This window comes from Lactuca virosa, chromosome 5, assembly GCF_052849685.1.
Source record: "Lactuca virosa cultivar CGN04683 chromosome 5, Lactuca_virosa_CGN04683_v6, whole genome shotgun sequence".
Lineage (NCBI taxonomy): Eukaryota > Viridiplantae > Streptophyta > Magnoliopsida > Asterales > Asteraceae > Lactuca > Lactuca virosa.
The window spans coordinates 233306273-233327639 of NC_136430.1; positions in this window are offsets into that span (position 1 = coordinate 233306273).

Genomic DNA, 21367 nt, shown 5'->3' on the forward strand with positions numbered 1-21367 from the left:
TCCATCTTGAAGGTTTCTTTGATTAGCAGGAAGTGGTCGGATTTAGTCAGTCGATCAACAATTACCCAAATGGTATCATACCCACTCGGAGACTTGGGTAACTTAGTGATGAAATCCATCGTAATCCTTTCCCACTTCCACTTAGGTATTTATGGTTGATGAAGTAGACCTGAGGGCTTTTGATATTCCACCTTCACCTTGGCGCAAGTCAGCCACTTTCCCACGAAGGTAGCGATCTCTTCTTTCATGTTCGGCCACCAATAGAGCTTTTTGAGATCCAGGTACATCTTATCCTAGCCTGGGTGAACGGAGTATCTAGTCTTGTGAGCTTCGCTTATGACAACCTCCCTGTAGCCGCCAAACTTTGGGGTCCAGATCAGGTTCATGAAATAGTAAACTCCGTCTCCCTTGATCTCTAAGTTCTTTTCCATTCCCCTCAAGTCTTCATCCGACCTGTTCTTTGGTTTTAAGGCTTCCAACTGAGCCTCTTTGATTTGAGCGGACAAATGGGAATGGATGGTCATTGTCAGTGCCTTCACTCTACGACCTGAATATTCTTTCCGGTTGAGGGCATCCGCTACCACATTGTCCTTCATCCCTCCTTGCCGGGATGATAGTTTATTTCGCACTCGTAGTCGCTGAGTAGCTCTACCCATCGCCGTTGCCTCAAGTTCAACTCTTTCTGATCAAAGATATGTTGTAGGATCTTATGGTCGGTGAAGACAGTACACTTGGTTCCATAGGGGTAATGTCTCCAAATCTTTAACACAAAGACTATTGCTCCCAACTCCAAATCGTGAGTTGTATAGTTGACTTCGTGTGCCTTCAGCTATCTCGAGGCATAGGCAATAACCTTTCCTTGCTGCATGAGCACACAGCCTAGGCCCTGGTTGGATGCATCACAATAGACCACGAAGTCCTCCATCCCTTCCGGCAGAGACAAGATAGGTGCGCTGCATAGGGCCTGCTTCAATGTTTGAAACACAGTGTCTTGATTTTCTCCCCAACAAAAGGGTACACCTTTCTGAGTCAGGGTGGTTAAAGGTTTAGCAATCCTCGAGAAGTTTTGTATGAATCTGCGATAGTAGCCAGCTAGTCCCAGGAATTGACGGATTTCCGTGGGCGTCTTTGGTGCCGACCAATTCTCAATCGCCTTGATTTTGGAAGGGTCCACGTGTATGCCTTCCTTGCTAACCACGTGACCGAGGAAAGTTACTTTCCTGATCCAGAATTCATACTTGGAGAATTTTGCATACAGTTTCTCCGCCCTTAAAGTTTCTAACACTAGTCTCAAGTGTTGTCTGTGATCTCCCTCACTCCGAGAGTAGACAAGTATATCATCAATGAATACTATCACGAACTTGTCTAGGTAAGGGTGGCACACCTGATTCATTAGATCGATTAACACTGCGGGTGTGTTAGTTAGACCAAAGGGCATTACTACAAACTCGTAGTGACCATAGCGAGTTCGGAATGCAGTCTTGGAAACATCACCTCATGGACTCACAACTGATGTTACCCTGATCATAGGTCTATTTTTGAAAAGTAACTTGCTCCCTGTAGTTGATCAAAGAGGTCGTGGATTCGGGGTAGAGGGTAACGGTTCTTGATGGTGAGCTTGTTCAATTCACGATAATCTATGCACATCCGAAAGGATCCATCTTTCTTTTTCACGAACAAGACCGGGGCTCCCCAAGGTGAGCAGGTTGGTTTGATGAATCCCTTGCTGAGTAGTTCATTGAGCTGGCTGGATAAGTCTTGCATTTCTGCCGACGCTAGACGGTAAGGGGATTTGGCTACGGGGGTAGCTCCAGGTATCAAGTCGATTCGGAACTCAACTTGACGTTCAGGAGGAACTCCTGGGAGATCCTCGGGAAAAATATCGGGGAAGTTACAGACTTCGGGGATGCTCTCGAGGTCCTTAACTTCTTGTTTCTTGTTAACCACATGAGCTAGGAATGCTTGGCACTCCTTTTGCAGGTATTTTTGAGCTTTGATGCACGAAATGATACGAAGGTTCGTGCTGAGTTTGTCGCCGTAGACTATGAGGGCTCCGCCCGAGGGAAGATTGAGGCGAATGGCTTTTTCGTAGCAAAGAATATCAGCACGATTGGGGCTCAACCAATCCATGTCGATGATGATGTCAAAGCTTTTTATAGAGACCAGCATAAGGTCAATGGGAAACGTATAGTCATTTAGAGTGAGAGTGCATCCTATGTATATGTCACTAGTGCTCTCTTTCTTTCCGTTAGCCATCTCAACAGTGAATATTTCGTTTTGTGGTTGGGATTTGTATCTGAGTAAGTGTTTGAATTTATGACTAACGAAACTTCTCTCCGCACCGCTATAAAAGAGAATGCATGCATAAGCGTTGTCAAGGAGGAACGTACCCGTGACAACGGTGGGATCAGCAACTGCTTCCTCCTGCCCCATGGCTAGTGCTTTCCCTGTGTTACTAGTTGTTGTTGCCTTGGGGAAATTTCTCTTGAAGTGCCCGATCTCCCCACAGCCGTAACAGGCTTGACCAACGGCCGCTCTAGGAGCCTGATTGGTTGGTTGGGCTGGTGTCTTGCAAAATCGAGTTGTGTGCCCCTTCTTGCCACAATTATTGCATTACAAATCACGAAAGGGTCTGTGGTGGTGGAAGTTACACTTGTCGCACCTTGGAAGGGTACCAACATATCTACTGGCAGGTGCTTGAACTGCAAGAAAAGTAGTAGGAGTGGTGGTAGCATGGACTGCCACTACTTGTTGTTTCTTGGAGGGCTCCTGCAAAGACTGGCCCTTTCGTTTGTTCCAAAACGTTTTCTTCCCACCGCTCGCCTTTAGTGGTTTAGGAGCGACTGTCACTTCATCGAGATCGACTCCATGATCTATCAGGGTCTATGCCAGGCACTTGGCGCTGTCAAAGGTGGAAGGCTTAGCTGCCAAGACGTTTCCTTGAGTTGGGGGCATCAATCCCCAAATGTACCTCTCTATTTTCTTGCTTTCTGGGGTGACCATCCCAGGACAGAGAAGAGCCAGATCGCAGAATCTAGCTGTATAGGTAGCAATGTCAGAACCCTTCATCTTTAGATTCCAGAGCTCGTGTTCTAACTTCTGCATCTTGCCCCTTGGGCAGTACCCAACAAGCATAAGCTCCTTCAAGCTTTCCCAACCCATGGCATTTTCTACCGACAGAGTTAAGGATTTGACCCAACTATTCCACCAAGTCAATGCCCTGTCGGTGAAGGTGCATGCGGCAAATTTCTCCTTACTCGCCTCAGGGCACGCACAGATCTCGAAAATTGATTCGATCTTCTCGAACCACCGGGTTAGGGCAATGACTCATCCATTGCCGTTGAAGGATTTGGGTTTCGCATTCATAAAATCCTTATAGGAACAATCCTTCGGGTGTCCTTGACCACCTTCGGGATTTTGAGGATAGGTACCACTTCCAAATCCGCTAGAGCCACCAGGATTTATTTGTGCCATCGCAGCAGCCACAAGGGCTGTAACTGCTGCATGGAACATGGCAGGATCGAACTGAGGAGGTGGTGGCTGAGGATTGGTTGGAGGGTTTCTACTCTTTTTGTTGGGTCTCTTTTTCGGAGGCATCTTTCTCTAAAATAAATTAAGAGAAAAACGATGATAAGTCCCCTACAGTGGTTAGAAGTCATGTGATATTGAACAGTGTATATCTATCCTGAAAGTTGTAGTGTTCTATCAAGCGATTTACAGTGGAAGTCTACTTAGAACAAGTAAACAATCGCCATGAAGTTTATAGCAACACTTAGAATGAAATCTGTACAATGTGTTTGACTCTAGTATCGTAGTGCTACCAAATACTCCTATAGTATTTTAGTTTGTATGTTTTGTTCTATTGTTCTCATTTGTATGGAGTTTGGGTAAGTTTTAGACTTGTTGCAACACCACTATCACTCCCAAACACATGTTGGTCATATCTCAAATAAATATAGTTGATCAGGCTATATTTATCCCAGATATGATTACATAACTGCCCAGGTTTGACCATAGTGTCCAACATCTAAATACTTTTGTTTTGTTCTTCTTGTGATATAGTTTCTAGTATGTAGGTAGTGTTAGTATACTTCTTATAAAATACTTAGATTTTAAAAGTACACTTTTAGTTCAGAGCACTTCGGCCCCTTAGTGTTTATAGTTGTATATCATGTAACGTTTGATATACTTAGTTCACTATAAACAATGCTTTGTTACCAATCTGTCACCCCCCCAAACCGGAACAGCGGAAACGTTCGGGGGTGGAGGACGTCATGTATAGTACCACAACAATTGCATCATAGTAATCAAAGTAAACACAACCATTACATTGAAATATAGATTTGTACATCTGTTTGTTATAAGATTTGTATTCATCAAAAATATCAAAAGTATAAAGACGTGACTCTATATGCTAGTCTTCTCAAAAGCTGCAGGACTACCTGTCTACTGATTTCCTGAGAATACAAGCGGTTTTGAAAGAGTATCAGCATAAAGCTGGTGAGTTCATAAGCATGTTTTTGTAATGAAAACCTGTCATTGAATCTGTAAAACGTTTGTATGATTACCAAGAAAATCCAATATTTTCTAACATATATGTTTGATACTATGTCGTGTAGTAGTGTATAATGTATTAGTTTGTATGTCTGGATACCACCAGTTGTATTGTATAACGTTGTTTTGAATGAAAAGCCCTTTTGTAAGAAAAACCCTGGCTATCACCAGTAATGTATAGATCGTTCTGTTTAAAAACCCTGGTTACCACCAGTATGTGTAGTAGTTTCATTACTTAAAATAGAACTATGAGTTGAAATCCCTGGAATCCTCCAGTTGTATGATAAACTAATTTTATTAATGAAAATAAAACTTAAGAAGAATGGAATTTCCGTAAACAATAAGGTTAGTTTATACTATTGTGAGTCGTATAACCATGCTTGATATGACCTAGTGACCTTTACGACGTTCTTCAAGTGTCGGGTAAATGACATTAGTCACCCCAGGCATGCCTGCCTAACTGTAGCTAGCAGTTCAGGAGTGGGATTGTCAGTCCCGAATAGATCTATTCACAAATCTCACGCTCAACCTCCAGGAGATTCTGGTTATAGTATGATAGGATTTAGTCTATACCCCATAAGTGTTGTCTCACAATCCTGTATTAACTAGTTTACGTGTGGTTCTGTATGGTTCTTTCGTATTTGAATCCGTGTGTATACTTTGTAGGGTAATAATTATACTTATATAATTATTTAATGTTGTACTCTTGAAGTCCGAATGTAGGAATGTATATCATAAACTAAATTTGTCATAGTTTATATATTTTGCAATGTATAACTCTGAATTAATGAAATTGTGTATTGAAAACCCCAAACTATACCTATTATAGTTTGCATGTGTGTTGTGTACTTGGTTCGTGTATTGATCTGAAAACTATGTCATTATGGCCGTGAGTTGAAAACGTCCCTTATGCTCAACATGTTACAAAAGGGATAAAATATCTAAATATTTTATAAAACATGGAAATCTTTTGGTTGTATCAATTGCATAAGTTTTAAACTTGTTGAAATTCTCTTGTATAGGTTCACAAAATCATTTGTGTTTGGCTTGTATTCCCCCTGAAAACGTTTAAAACAGTAAAAGCGTAGGGGTATGAACTCACAGTTGGTTGCGTGAATGTCGGACAACGAAACTGAAAACGAGGATCCTTGGGCTGAAGTACGCGGCACTTATCGGGATCCTAGTAACAATTAAGTACATATATGAATTTCTATTAGCGAAACCATTTATTAAAGTGTTGGAAAAACACTTGTTTTTGGTTTTAGGAATGTTACCAAGACTCGATTGAGGTGGAAAAGTGGGTTTGCGGCCAAGCTTCACGGTGAGAGGGAGTTTGCGGACGTGAAGAGTTTACGGTCGTAAACTGTTTCCGGCCGTGAACAGTCCCTTGAAGGTTTTACGACCTTCGAAGATGAAGGGTTTACGGCCTTTGAAGATTTGAAGATTTGAAGGGTGTACGGCCGTAAACTCAAGAACACTTGATGTTAGATTTCGATGAAAATGCGTTCTAGATGCTCCAAAACAACTCCCAATGGCGTTTCTTGATGATTTTCGGAAGAAATAGAGTGTTTTTGGAGTTTACGGTTGAGAGGTAGAGAGAGACAATGAGAGAGTTTTCGGCTAAGAAAGTTCAAATGAAGGTGGGGGTCCCGCATATATAGGTTGGGGGTATGGTCGGTGGTGGGGGCCACCTGGCACTGGCCGTAAACGAGTGTACGACCGTAAACAGGTTTACGGCTGTGAACTGGTTTTTGTCGAAAGAAACTCATAATTTCGCATGGTTTTGGCCCCGAGTCATATATATAAATTTCGATTATATAACTAAATGATTTTTCCCAAACCAAAGGAATTTGACAGAACTCAATAAAATCCAAATTTTATTAACGGAAATTGACTAACGGTAACGGAAAAATGTTCGGGTTGTCACAGAATCGCAACAGAAACTCTAGCTCTCCTACTGGCAATCTGAACTCCCTACTGAATGACTGAGATACAAACGAATGACTCGCCCTCTAGTCAAATAAAACCAAAGCAGGTAAGGAGTTCACTGAAAACGTACCTCATCACAGGTACAAACATATAAGCATAAAAGAGATATAATGAGTAAGATATTGGATAGAAACATATCGGCAACCACATTTGGTGCTGCCCTGGCCCCCTCTGCTGTAAGCTGGAAGGTGCGTCCCTGAGCCATCGGGGGCGCTGCTCTACCCTGACTCCCGTCAGTAATCCTCAGTGTAGCCGGCGCTGGAGCCTGCGCCGGCCTGGCATCGAGCTATGGACAGTTAGTCTTCACGTGAGCAACCTGATGACAGTGGTAGCAGATCTTCATATCCTGAACCGGGGCTGTCTGGCGACAATCCTTCACAAAATTCCCTTCCCTGCCGCAATTTCGGCACGCACTGCTCAATCTACACACCCCCGAGTGACCCTTCCCGCACTTGCCATAAGTGCGGCCCTGCTGTCCTCCTAACCTGGAACCAACCACTTTGGTGCCGGCTATGACTGTGTTGGGGCCTGCCTCTCCTCTCTCAGTTGTAACTCAATCTAAAGCTCCTGGCGCCTAGTGGCCTCCTGTAACTCCAACAAATTATCACATTGTTGGGTAGCAACAAATTGACGGATGTCAGTCTTAAGCATGCTCAGATAACGTGTCATCTGAGCCTGCTCAGAAGCAAACTCCGAGCAGAACATCGCCCTCTCTGTGAACATACGGGTGATCTATGCCACTGTCTCGCCATCCTGTCTCAACTCCAAGAACCCCTAGGCTAACTGTTCCTGCTCGACCCATGGAATTTAGCGAGCGCGGAACATATCCCTGAACTGCTCCCAAGTAGCTGCAACTCTATGATTATCAACGTAGGACCCAGTCATCAACCTCCACCAGTCCTTTGCCCCGGACCTTAGCAGGTTCAGGGCACATCTGACCTTCTGGTCAGTAGGACATGAACATGTGAAGAAACACCCCTCCACGTCAGAAATCCACCTCTTGGCTTTGATGGGGTCCTGAATCCCATCAAAAGTAGGAGGCTTCATCTTATCGAAGTCCCTGTACTGAAAAGCCCGACCGGCTCCTCCCCCTGTTGCTGTTACAACTGTTGTAGCTGATGTGGTAGCTGTCTCAGCAAGGGCTGCATAGCGCTCGTCGAAATACTCAACCATGACGGTCTTAATAGACCCAAACATCTCCGACATATGTGCCTGGAATAGAGTAACAACCTCATCATGCAGGATCTCTCTAATCTTGGCGTCCAACTCATCTGCCCTCATTTGATCAACAACCTTGGGCGCTGCCGGTCCCTCCTGACCGCCATCTCCTGATCCTAATCCGGATCCAGTCACAAAGCGTCTCGTAACCACCATACTAAAAATATGTCAGTAAAATATTGATGGGTTTTAGTATACTACAACATCCTGTGGTGCACATACAACCCAAAATAACTTGGATCTATGTTTTCACTAATTATACATGCAAATGGTTTCCAAGTCATTAAACCTATAACTAGCATGCAATTTGTCATAAACAATATAAGATACTAGTTAGAGTAACATACCTTATATGTGGCTTGAAATCTTGATGTATTTGATGTTGCTTGAAAGACTATGGCCTTTAAGAACTTAGTGCTTCAAGTGTTGCACCTAAAATGGAATCACAACTCACCTAGGACAAAGGTGACACTTGAGAGAGAAACTCCATGCACCAAAAACACCTCCAAGCCCTCCAAGAATATGTGTAGGCATTTTTTTTGTCTAAGGAGTACATATTTATATGTTGGATTTCAAGGGTCATGGGTATAACCCAAATCCATACCCATGGGTGTTATGATCCATGGTTCATGTGGCCTAACTCTTTATGTATCCATACATAAACTTGGTCCAACATGGATCATAAGCCCAACACATATAAATATAACTAATTACCATAATTAGTCCCCATAGATTTAATTAGTCTCTTTTGATCACTAAATTAATTCCAAATTAATTATTGATCAATACTAATTTAAACATATGATTTCATATTAATATATTATAACTTATAATATATTAACAAATCATATATAACCTTCTGTCAAAGAGTCCATCCTAACAAATTGTCCTGGTGTTATGCAACCTAAATGGACCATGCTACTCTCGGGTCGAGTACATACCAATAATAGTTATGGGCTTAGACATCTAATCCAACAGTCTCCCACTTGGATAAGTCTAAAACTATTATTGTGTATGACTCCAAGATACCGACTAGCACTCGTAGCTCTTAAAAGCCGTTGTCGAACTCTAACCTAGTCAATGACGTGTCCATTAGATAAGGGAACATATATTCCTCCATTTTAGATATCATATAGACTGAGACATGAATTATAATCATTCTCTCTGTCCATTTGTTGTTCTCCGATTTCCGATTTATGATGACCGACTAATTGAACAAATTCAAATCAGTCCATGCCCGGCCGAGCACTTAAATTTGTCATCACTAAATCATCGAGGGGCCCACATATATCGCTTTTATCCCTCCAAGGGTAAAAGTAATGGATAAACTTAGACTCATATGCTTGCTCTATATACTTATCAAATCACACACAAAGATGTGTTTTATAACACCAAGTTACTCGTGCGTTTTCATATAATCAATGTGTAACCGATTTGTAGATTTCAACTCATATATCTTGGTTTGAAGAATATAAGATATTATCGCCTCATGATCACTCGTGATAAAATCCATGAAGTGAGTCAAATGAGTGTGGGTTTAATCCAATACTCGAATCTTATTCCAGGAGTACTCATGAAAACTGCAACCACTTTGTCCCAGACAAACTACAGACCCTTTCATGACAGTCTTGCCTCAATACCTACTTCCAAAGTCTGATCAACTGTGGATGGTTTGAATAACTTAGTCATTCGGAAAGAATAACCTAGTTATTCTGGAAGTCAAAACATGCAAAGTGAAACACAAGAATAATCAAATCCAATATGGTCTCAGAACTTATGAATATAAATAAAACACCTTTTATTTATCACCATATTGATTACCCATTATTCATTGTATAATTTTTCGATATATCAACTTAATACTTGAATTAAAACAATAGTTATGCCATGCTACAAGCATGCACACTATGTTTGTCCAAACAATAGCTATGCCATACTCCAAGTATGCACACTATGTTTGTCTATGATCCTTACTTGGTGAAATATACCAACTGAACATAATTTCAATGATGCTCATTTCACAATCCGAAACCCTTACCGCAAATGTAAGAATACCAAAATCTTGCCATTTACTATAATCTGTTAGATTCTAAACTTATATGCATTGATCCTCTTGTAATGACTGTGCACAAAAGTCACAAAGACTTGGCAACAGACATTTACAAAGTATTCCAATGGAGAGCAATTCCATGGAAACGAAGTCTCACATTCAAAGTACATTCCTTTGAACATCCTTCTTGCATTAAGTTTTCTAATCTTACACAGATTTGAAGAATAACTTCCATCTATGGAAACATTTCCATATTCCCATTTTGACTATCACTTCTGAACAAGAGTTACCTCTTTCAGAATGTGTCAATATGGTCCTTCCAAAATTTACACTATACTTCCAACTGTCCATGAGCAACCAATCTTTGGTAAACCTCAGACTGTCCTCGACAATTGCTTAATCATTTTAGTCATATCCGGTTCTATTCCTTTTTCCCTCTTAATACCTTAGGAATTTGGAAAATTTAGAACAGATAAATATTATAGCACATGCAATCGATACTATATCTGAAGCATATGGGACACGATTCATGATGTCTCACATAAAGACCTGATAGTAGAACAGTCTTTTGCTATAATATTTATTTTTCTATTTGCCATGTTCTCATAATTGAGATTATGAAAAGGGATGCCGTAATCATAATCGAATTTTAGAACGCAAATAATGTAATCATGACTAAATTTGATTAAAATCTCACAATCTAAGATTTTAGAATTGAAATGAAGTATAAATTCCTCTCCCTTAATTATAGAAAACAACTTTTTCAACCCCTGCAACTTCACGAATTGAAACTTTTGTTTTCTATAATTAACATTGCTCACTCTCAATATTTACCATAACTAATTATGCTCCCACTAGCATAATAATTATTATCTTACTAGCATAATACTTATGCTCCCACTAGCTCTGACATGTACTCAGAAATTAGCTGGACTTCTAGAAATCAATGCTTCGTTGACTTTCATTACCAAAGTTCAGATTTATGATACGAGATGCTTCGATAAAAACTTTATCTAAGCTTCTCAAAATCATACACCTTTCCTTAGATAGCTCTCATGTGTATCTAAACAATTATGAAGAGGGATGTCGTAATCATAATGTTTAGACCTTTGCCATTCTCATAAGTCCATGTTAGTGTGCCGGTTAACCACACACGCTCCACTAACGACTTTGAGAATGCAAATATCACAATTGCTATCTACTTAAAATCTACTTAGTGAAAGCGTTTCCTCACTATCATTTTCATGAATCGGAGAGAAACCTTATGACACTTAGATTTTATAGTGTATGTGTTCCTATCCATGTGAATTTTTCAAAACCATTATCATAAGACAAGGTTAGTGACAAACTCAAACTCATATGGATTGAACTTGTTCAATCCTAATTTCTTGCCACTTGGCAGCACAAGGGCCTACCATTGCTTCCAAGTTCTTATGCACTCAATTGAGAAATCACAGAACTCACATACATAGTCAACTTTATCGGAACAGGCACAAAAACAAGAATTATGTCAGCACGATAGGTTGCAAACCTTAAGTCGTGTGCTAGTGATAAACAATAGGTTTTATCCTTGATTAGTTCTAAAGACTTTCAAGACCTTTAAGACTCCCACTGACCTCTTGACATATATGTTCCTCTTGTCAAGAACCATTCCTTGACAAAACAAATATTCAAGAGTTAGTGCGGATTCTTATCAAGACAAACACTTCACACAATTGATCATAGTTGGTCTTTGTCTTATCCAAGACATCACAACTTACCAATTTCAAATGCACGAGAATAAGAAACATCTTATTCTACATTTGACGAGTGTTGTAAACCTTCTAAAGATTATGTCACTTAAGTCACAATCTTGGAGTATGACTCTAAGACGTGTTTTTGGAACGAAGTATGATTCATCCTTTTGATTTTAACCATTTCAACAATCCATGATTCCTATTCTTAGACAAACAAATGCACTAAGATGTCCATAGAGAATCAATTGTGATATGGTTTCATAATTACTAAGATAATCATAAAACAAGATACTCAAGTACTCTCCCATCTTTTCAGATTGGAGAAACTTTTATCTTTCTGTCCGATTTGATTCTTCTCATTCATCCTGCCATACATTGAAACTTTACCAATGTTTCAGAATTATACTTAAGCTTGTAAGTATAACCATATTTACTAAACTTTAGTAAATCATGACGAATAGTCTTATCGTTCTCTGTGGTGCACCTAACCAGCACACACTCAAGTGTACTCGATCCCCTAGTCCGTCACTTGACTCACATGTACATGTGATCAAGGAATTAGTCTTAATTTCCCAAAGATGAAAATTCTCATTCATCACACAATACTGGTTGCATGATTCCAAGTTTCTATCCAACTGAAACTTGGGTGATGAGAATCTTTCCTTATTTGGTAAATTATGACACTACCACAAACGAAAGAATTAAATCCATTTTCCAATATTGATATCAACGGAAACAAATAAACAACAATTTCTCACAAATGCCATTGTAAGGATATTTTTAAAATAAATAAATTCAAAACTTTTTCTTTTATTTTAAATCTTGCGGAAACACTTATCCTTACAATGCAAATGCATATGAAAAACTATGTTGTTATGTATTCCTAAGCAATCTGTCATAACTCTTAAGCAGCAGCTCAAAATTCTGATCATCGAATCATGCAATCGAAATCCATCTATTCATGATCAGAATTAGCTTACTCTTCTTTTAAGTTCCCTTTCATTTCTTTGATTCTTAAAACATCAAAATGCGACCTAGTCACATCATGTAATAAGAAACTCAAAATAGGAACATAATAGAGTTAGATAGTGGATTTTAGCCGAAGTAGAGTCAAACTTTTGACTTTACCATCCTTATGATCTTTCAGGTAAATAGGGCAGCTTTGCAACCAATGCCCATTCCTTTGGCAACAGAAACTTATGGACTCTTTGGGAGTGGTACACGGGACTATCTCAGACTTAGCCTTTCTCTTTACCATTAGGTCAACCGGGTTGACTATGGTCGATCCCTTTCCATTGGGAAGAGAAAGCGTTTTTGGACTTCTAATGTTTCCATTTTCAATGTCCATGGAAGTTGATCTTCCAATCAAATTTGCTTTACCAGTGCTCCAAATCATTGTTGATTCAGCAGCATCAAGCAAATAGGTAAGATTATTATGGGTCATGTCACGGTCTGTCATATAGTAGTCCTAAAGAAACTCACTATGTGACTTAGGAAGTGACTGAAGAACCTAGTCAACAACCAACTTCCTCAAGACTTTGAAACCTAACTCTCCCGACTTGTCAATATGTGACTTCATCTCCAAGATGTGAGCACACTAAGACTTTGCTTGCCAATAGGCCTTTAGTGACATTGAACTTGTGGGTTAGGGAGAATAATTGGAGGAGGTAGAGGAAGAGACGTATGATTTCCATGATCCAACCATGGGGACATCATCTTCATTAGGAAAGCTTGTTCTAAGGGATTTAGGAAGATCATAGTTGTCTGAACCAGACATCTAGAATGGGAGAAATTCAAGTTAGTTGATTTAAGTCCTTAATATAACACCCAATATGAAATATTAAGGCTAGGATCCAACACAATATTTTATAACTTGGAAGAGGGACGCCGTAATCCAAGCTATAAAATATTTCAAGGTAGGTAAATGACGATTTACCAATTTCCACCACGAAAAACGAAAAAGGAATTTTAGGTTTTAAGTGAACTGAAACTCCTAGATCCTTTGAGATTCATTGAACTATTAAATGGCATGTTTAAATCTCGATTGTGCCCTCTCAAGTTTGTGACTAGGATGTCGAGGATCACAAACAAGGTGTGAATAACCATGCAAATTGATTTGGTACCCTTAGTATTTATCACTTAATCGATGTGCCGGTTACCCACACGCGCTCCACTGATCTATGATAAACATTAAGTCACCCTTTGCCACTCTTACTAGTCCATTTTAGTGTGTCAGTTACCCACACACGCTCCACCAATGACTTGGTAAGGTACAAAGTGTAATTTCATGGGTTAGCACCGTTTCACATTTTCCTAAGTAACTAAGATTGGGAATTTATAAGTGTTTAGTTACTATTTATTTATCATTATACTTTTAATGAAGGGAGAATTATAGTCCTGTCAAACCGGTTCGGCTAACGACCCTCCACTAGTCAAGGAAGCGGTGGATGAGAGTGGACACCCATTAAACTGCCATTTTATAGGCAGTAACCTTATACCCCCCTTATAGACCGACTTCGTGAATGAGGCCTACTAACGGTAAGACTGGCTTTGTTCTTATACATATATATAACTATTAACTATTAATATTATAATAGTATAAGAGTTGAATTTTAACCTTTAAAACACTAAGGGTTAACTTGGAATTAAAGTATTCATGGGGGGGAAACTTTACAAATTCCAAAACTTGAGGACAAGTTTTGAACAATTCAAAAACTTTTGGTTTCCATAAATTATGTGGTTAAAGTAGTTTTAATGAAAAACTCTTCAAGTTCCATAACTTGAGGACAAGTTATGGAAGACTTTAAAACATTAAAAGAAATGAGACTCTTCATTTTCATAACTTATGGAAATCTTATGAGTTTTAAAAATCATAAATGAGACTTTTCATATAACTTGAGGACAAGTTACAAAAGCACATTTTATGAACAACTTTTAGATTAATTTGGATCGAAAACAAATTATCACATAACTTTTCTATTAATCTAAACTAACTCATAAGAACAAGATAATTCAAATCAAACAATTTGCATGTAATTAGCCTAACTACTAAACTAATACAAAACATGAATCTATTGACAATTATCTTTTGAATTGGATTAGCATGAACATTACCACATAAAAAACAGGTTTATAAGTTCAAAAACAGCTTAGGGTAATATTCCTAGTCCAATTCCAGCCAAAAAACTCGAAGATATGCTGTCAGGGGGTCGAACTCGTCGAGTGCATGAACCAACTCGACGAGTTGGATGAACTTACATATGGAATCGTCGAGTCCCTTAATGGACTCGGCGAGTCAGCTGTCCAGATAGCAAATTTTTTTCGATTTTCAGCCTTTTTCAGCAAGTATAACATGAAAACAAGCCTTGGCTCTGATACCACTGATAGGTTTTAGTATAGTACAACATCCTATGGTGCACATACAACCCTAGATACCTTGGATCTATGTTTTCACTAATTATACATGCAGATGGTTTCCAAGGCATTAAACCTATAACTAGCACGCAATTTGTCATAAACAATACACGATACTAGTTAGAGTAACATACCTTATATGTGGCTTGAAATCTTGATGTATTTTATGTTGCTTGAAAGACTTTGGCCTTTAAGAACTTAGTGCCCCAAGTGTTGCACCTCAAATGCAATCACAACTCACCTAGGACAAAGGTGACTCTTGAGAGAGAAACTCCATGCACCAAAAACATCTCCAAGCCCTCCAAAAACATGTGTAGGCGTTTTTTTTGTCTAAGGAGTACATATTTATATGTTGGATTTCAAGGGTCATGGGTATAACCCAAATCCATACCCATGGGTGTTATGATCCATGGTTCATGTGGCCCAACTCCTTATGTATCCATACATAAACTTGGTCCAACATGGATCATAAGCCCAACACATATAAATATAACTAATTACCATAATTAGTCCCCATAGATTTAATTAGTCTCTTTTGATCACTAAATTAATTCCAAATTAATTATTGATCAATACTAATTAAAACATATGATTTCATATTAATATATTATAACTTATAATATATTAACAAATCATATATAACCTTCTCTCAAAGAGTCCATCCTAACAAATTGTCCTGGTGTTATGCAACCCAAATGGACCATGCTACTCTCGGGTCGAGTACATACCAATAATAGTTATGGGCTTAGACATCTAATCCAACAAATATCAGATAATCCATGTAAATAACGGGGAACCAACTCCCAAAAAAACCCTATGGGTTGTGACTTCCTTACTATGCGTATGGGTCCTGTGATTTTAGTAGTACGGGCCCATACTACCTTCCACACCTACCGAAATTTGTCTCAAGTATCATCACAAATCTCTAACAATATACATAAACATAGCGAGCGCTCAATCCTTACTCCTAGAGGAATACTATATATCTCATACTGGCCTACCGACCTCGTACAACCCACCCATGAAACTTCCACCAACCCTGCAACACTCGTGTATGCTAGCCATACATAACGTTGGACCCTATAGACATTAGAATACTCGGTCCTACTCTAAGCCCACAACCAGACAAGGAACATGAAATAAATCTAAAGCACATATTCTCAGGCTATAAGATCTTAATTATGTACAACCTATGATGTATACACTGAGCAACTACAGTAATGATGTCAATTTCATATAATGAAAACCCTAGGCTATCAGGCATCATACAATCAACCAGTTCTATCATGCGATTACTGAACATTCCCTAGCCTAGTACTACCACGCTGTTCTAACATATCATAAAATCAAATAATCCGTAAGCTATTTTGGGGTCTACTTCGCTGGCTCCGGCTGGTCGTACACTTGCATCCTCCTTTAGTATTTTGAAAACCATTTGAAAAACCATTTTAAAATCTTGTCCTTAGTTTGAGACTAGAGACACACGAGTGTTTCCTCCAATTCAATAAAACCAAGACTCTGATACCAACTTGTAACACCCATAAAATTCAAGACAATTTTAAACTTTTTAAAACATTTAAAACCATTAAGTTATTACAATTTGTTTTCAAAATAGGTTAAACATCAGAGTATCCCCATAATCAAATCATGAAAATATAAGGAGGTGCACGATCATGCCTTTACCTTGCCGCGATCATCAGAAGTACCTGAAACCTAATCAACAACTGTAAGCCCGAAGCTTAGTGAGTTTCCCCAAAATACCAACACCATCCAATCATAATCATATCATATAAGCAAACAACATGCATAATGAGCCTTCAGCCTGACTGGACCGCCTCACAGGCTTTCAGCCTATTTGGACCGCTCTCCGAGCCTTCGGAACATCTGGACCACATCACAGGGCCTACAGCCTATCCGTACCGATCTTCGGGCCTTCAGCCTGACTAGACCGCCTCGCATGGCCTTTAGTCTATTCGGACCGCCCTGGGTATGTTGGCCTTCAGCACAAAGCAGGACTGCCTCAACCCAACCCCCAATCAAACAATCATGTGCACATAAATATCATATGCTAGCATATATAAAAATCAAACCGATTTAACAGATCACTAATCATAGCAACATCCTATAACCAGGATACAGACCTAACCAGTCACTAACATAGCATCATCCTATATACCAGGATACCGACCTTACCAGGTCAATAAGCACATCCCCATGCTAACTACCAGGATATAAATCAATAAGCATATCAGTAAATAACCCAGATACAAATCCGAAAAGGGCCGACATTGGTGCCTTAGACCCTGTTGATATAGTGAGGACAACTCACCACACAAGTAGTGCTGAACTGGACTAAAAGTCTCGGATCGCTGTCTCACCGAAAATCCCGAACTATCTAAAATAACAATTACTAAGTCAACACATGGGATATCAATCTTGACTAAGGGTCCACATAGTCCATTTTTCCTTTTCTCTAATTTGGGCCAAGGCCCAATTATCAAATCCACTGTCCAGAAGTCCATATACTTAAGGCCCATTATTAGCCTAATTTTCCCAATTGGGCCCCAACTCCGAAATCGACCTCATTTAAGATCTATTACCAATAATGACCCAAAAAGAACATTTATTCAGAAAGCCCAATAAGGCCCATGTCAAATTGGCCCAAAAAGGAGCCCAATCCCGAAGCCCAAATTGTCAAAAGCCTAACAGAGGGCGTACGCGGGACGTACTCCTCTGATACGCGGGGCGTACTTTCGTTTTGCGTAGACCACCATGGAGGTGGTTGACGCAGTATGCTGGGCGTACAGAAATTACGCGGGACGTACACGAGGTTTTGCCAAAACCCTAATAAGTGCTTAATGGCTTAAGCACTTCAGTCCAAACTCCAGATCCATCGACCAAATGTGCCTTAGAACCATAAAGTCTTGAACTTTAAGACTTTGGACATCCAGAAAGTTCCTAATACACGGTCTTAACCCAGTAACACCTTCCTACTACATGCATGGGTCACTTTCAGCCATTAGGCATCATTTTTATCACTTAGGACCTTGTCTAGGGTCTGAAAGGACAATTTATTTCGTTCAAATCATAACATGCACCAACTTGGGACTTTTGGGACAATAAATGGCTCCATAAAGCTAGCATGGAAAGATCTACATCATACAAGCATAAAGTTTGGAGCTTTTTACCACCAGGAGCTTCTAGAGCACAAAGAAACCTCAAATCTACAAGCTTGTCTTCCTTCTCCAACTTCTTGATGCAAAACCTTCTTCTCCAACTACTCAAAATACCCAATTTGAGCTGACACACTCAAGAAAGGGGTTAGGGTTTGGGGAAAACGACTCAAAACTATAGAGGATGAGATGATGGAGGTTTTTGAGCTCATAAGGATGTTTATATAGCACTCAAACCCTAAATATTAGGGTTTCCATCTGATGCGAGTACACCTAGCATACACAAATGTACGCCCAATATACTAAGGTGTTCCTAGTACACTTAGCGTACTTTATGTACGCTTAGTGTACTATTCTAGTTCTCAAAGTTGCAACTTTAGCCCTTAGGCTCATCACGGGTCGACTCTTCTAACCCCAGGGACTACAAATGACAAAATAATAATAGAAGAGATGATTCGGAAATACCTGCAAAATCTAGGGATGTTACAAGAACAATCACAAACAAGGCATGGGAGCACTACCAGAGGAAAGCAAAAACAACTTCTAAGTGAAGAAACAAACATGTTTCCACTGTGGAACACCTGGACACATTGCCAGAAATTGTCCAAATCATGCATATGTTCCTTACTATGCACAAGGTTAGCAGAACGTGCCTAGAGGGAGATCCTCCAAAAGAAACCCTTCAAGGTCACGTTCAAACAATGGTGACTGGAATGCTAAAAAGGGCAAGAATCAAACTCCCAAGGACAAGAAGGGAATGTCGGACAAGATGCCAAATTCAAGAGATGGTTCAGTTAAACAAAGATTGGTTAGGTTGAAGTCATCTCGGCGATCGGTTTCATGGGAAAGAGTATCTAATGATAAACATGATATTCCATGGGAAAGAGTATCTTGTGTTGATAGTGATGGTAGACCCAGCTTCAAAATGGACTGGGTTCCTAAAACAAACTAATCTCGCACTCTATGCTGGAGCAGCTATGGAGGAATTGTTGGATTAATGTCTAAGTCCATAACTATATTTGGTATGTACTTGACCCAACCCGACATGGTCCATTTGGGTTACACTTCACCGACACAATTTATATGGATAGTCTTTTGAGAATAGTATACTTATGATTTATATTAATATATTATAAGTTCTAATAAATTAATATGGAATCATATTATTTAATTAGTATTGATCAAGAATTAATTTAGAATTAATTAAGTGATCAAAAAGAACTAATTAAATATGGACTCTTATATATATGGAATGGGCCAAGTTCATTTAGGTTGGGCTAAGCTTTCATGGATGGTGTTGGATTAGTGTCTAAGTCCATAACTATAATTGGTATGTACTTGACCCGACTCGGCATGGTCCATTTGGGTTGCATGGCATCGGAACATTTGGATAGACCATTTATGAGGAAAAGACATTTTGTGACATATTAATATATTATAAGTTCTAATATATTAATATGAAATCATGTTATTTAATTAGTATTGATCAATAATTAATTTGGACTTAATTTAGTGATCAAAAAGAGACTAATTAAATATATGGGGATTGATTGTGTAAATCATTCATTCTTATATATGTGGGCTTATGATCCAAGATTCCTTTATGTTGGGTTTAACCCATGTGGTGATCCATGGATACTCCATGGAGGTTAAAACCCATGGAGCATAAGGAATGGGTAAAGTCATGAGTTACATGGTGTAACCCTAATAGCCACACTATATAAGAACCCCTTTAGTTCAAGAAATTGGCACTAGTGATACATATTTTGAGGGCTAGCCGATTTGAACATGTATGTCTTCTTCTCATGGTTATTCCAAGAGTTCATGATGTTGTGTGAACCATTTGAGGTGTCACACTTGGGGCACTAGGCTCTCAAGCTTCATGGAGTCAAGCAACAACAACAAGGTATGTATTCTATCTATTTTATTATCCTAGTATCAATGTTTTGGTATGCTAGTTAGGATAATACCTTGGATAATCATATTTGCATGTATAATAGAGAAAACATAGATCCAAGGTATTTAGGGTTGCATGTACACTTAGGAGTGTTAGAATGCTCAAAACCCATCAGATGGTCCGTGGAGCTTTTAACCCATGGATCCTATGTAAATGAAAGGTCATGGGTATTAGGGTTTACATGGATGTAACCCTAATCCTCCATAATATATAAAGGGGTCCTTGGCTCACAAAATTGGCACAAGTGTGTGAAAATAAGAGTGGGCCGATTTTAGTGTGCATACATATTCTCTCAAGTTCTTCCAAGGTGTTTTGGTGATTTGTGATTTCATTAAGTAATAAAAAGTGTAACCTTAATTAATTCCATAAATTACAAAATAAAGAAAAGTTACATTCTTTTTATTAGTTTAAAGTCTTCCATAACTTGTCCTCAAGTTATGGAACTTGAAGAGTTTTTTTTTTAATTAAAACTACTTTAAACACATAAGTTATGGAATTAATTAGTTTTGAATAGTTTCAAAACTTGCCCTCAAGTTTTGGAATTTGAAAAGTTTTCTCTTATGAATACTTTAATTCCAAGTTAGCCCTTAGAATTTTAAAAGTTAAAATTCAAACCCTTATACTATTATTATAATTTTAATTATATAGATATGTATAAGATAAAGTCAATCTTACCGTTAGTAGGCCTCATTCACGAAGCCGGTCTATAAGGGGGGTATAAGGTTACTGCCTATAAAATGGCAGTTTAATGGGTGTCCACTCTCACCCACCGCTTCCTTGACTGGTGGAGGGTTGTTAGCCGAACGGGTAGGAAAGGACTATAATTCTGCCTTCATTAAAAGTATTAATGATAAATACTAAGTAACTAAACACTTATACATTCCCAATCTTAGTTACTTAGGAAAATGTGAAAATGTGCTAACCCATGAAATTACACTTGGTACCTTACCAAGTCATTAGTGGAGCGTGTGTGGTTAACCGGCACACTAATAAGGACTAGTAAGAGTGGCAAAGGGTAACTTGACTCTATTATAGATCGGTGGAGCGTGTGTGGTTAACCGGCACATCGATTAGGTGATAAAGTTAAGGGTACCAAGTCAATTTGCATGGTTATTCACACCTTGTTTGTGATCCTCGGCATCCCAGTCACAAACTTGAGAGGGCACAATCGAGATTCAAACATGCCATTGAAAGTTCAATGTATCTCAAAAGATCTAGGAGTTTCAAATCCAATTAAACTTAATTATATTTCGTTTTTCATGGTGGAAATTGGTAA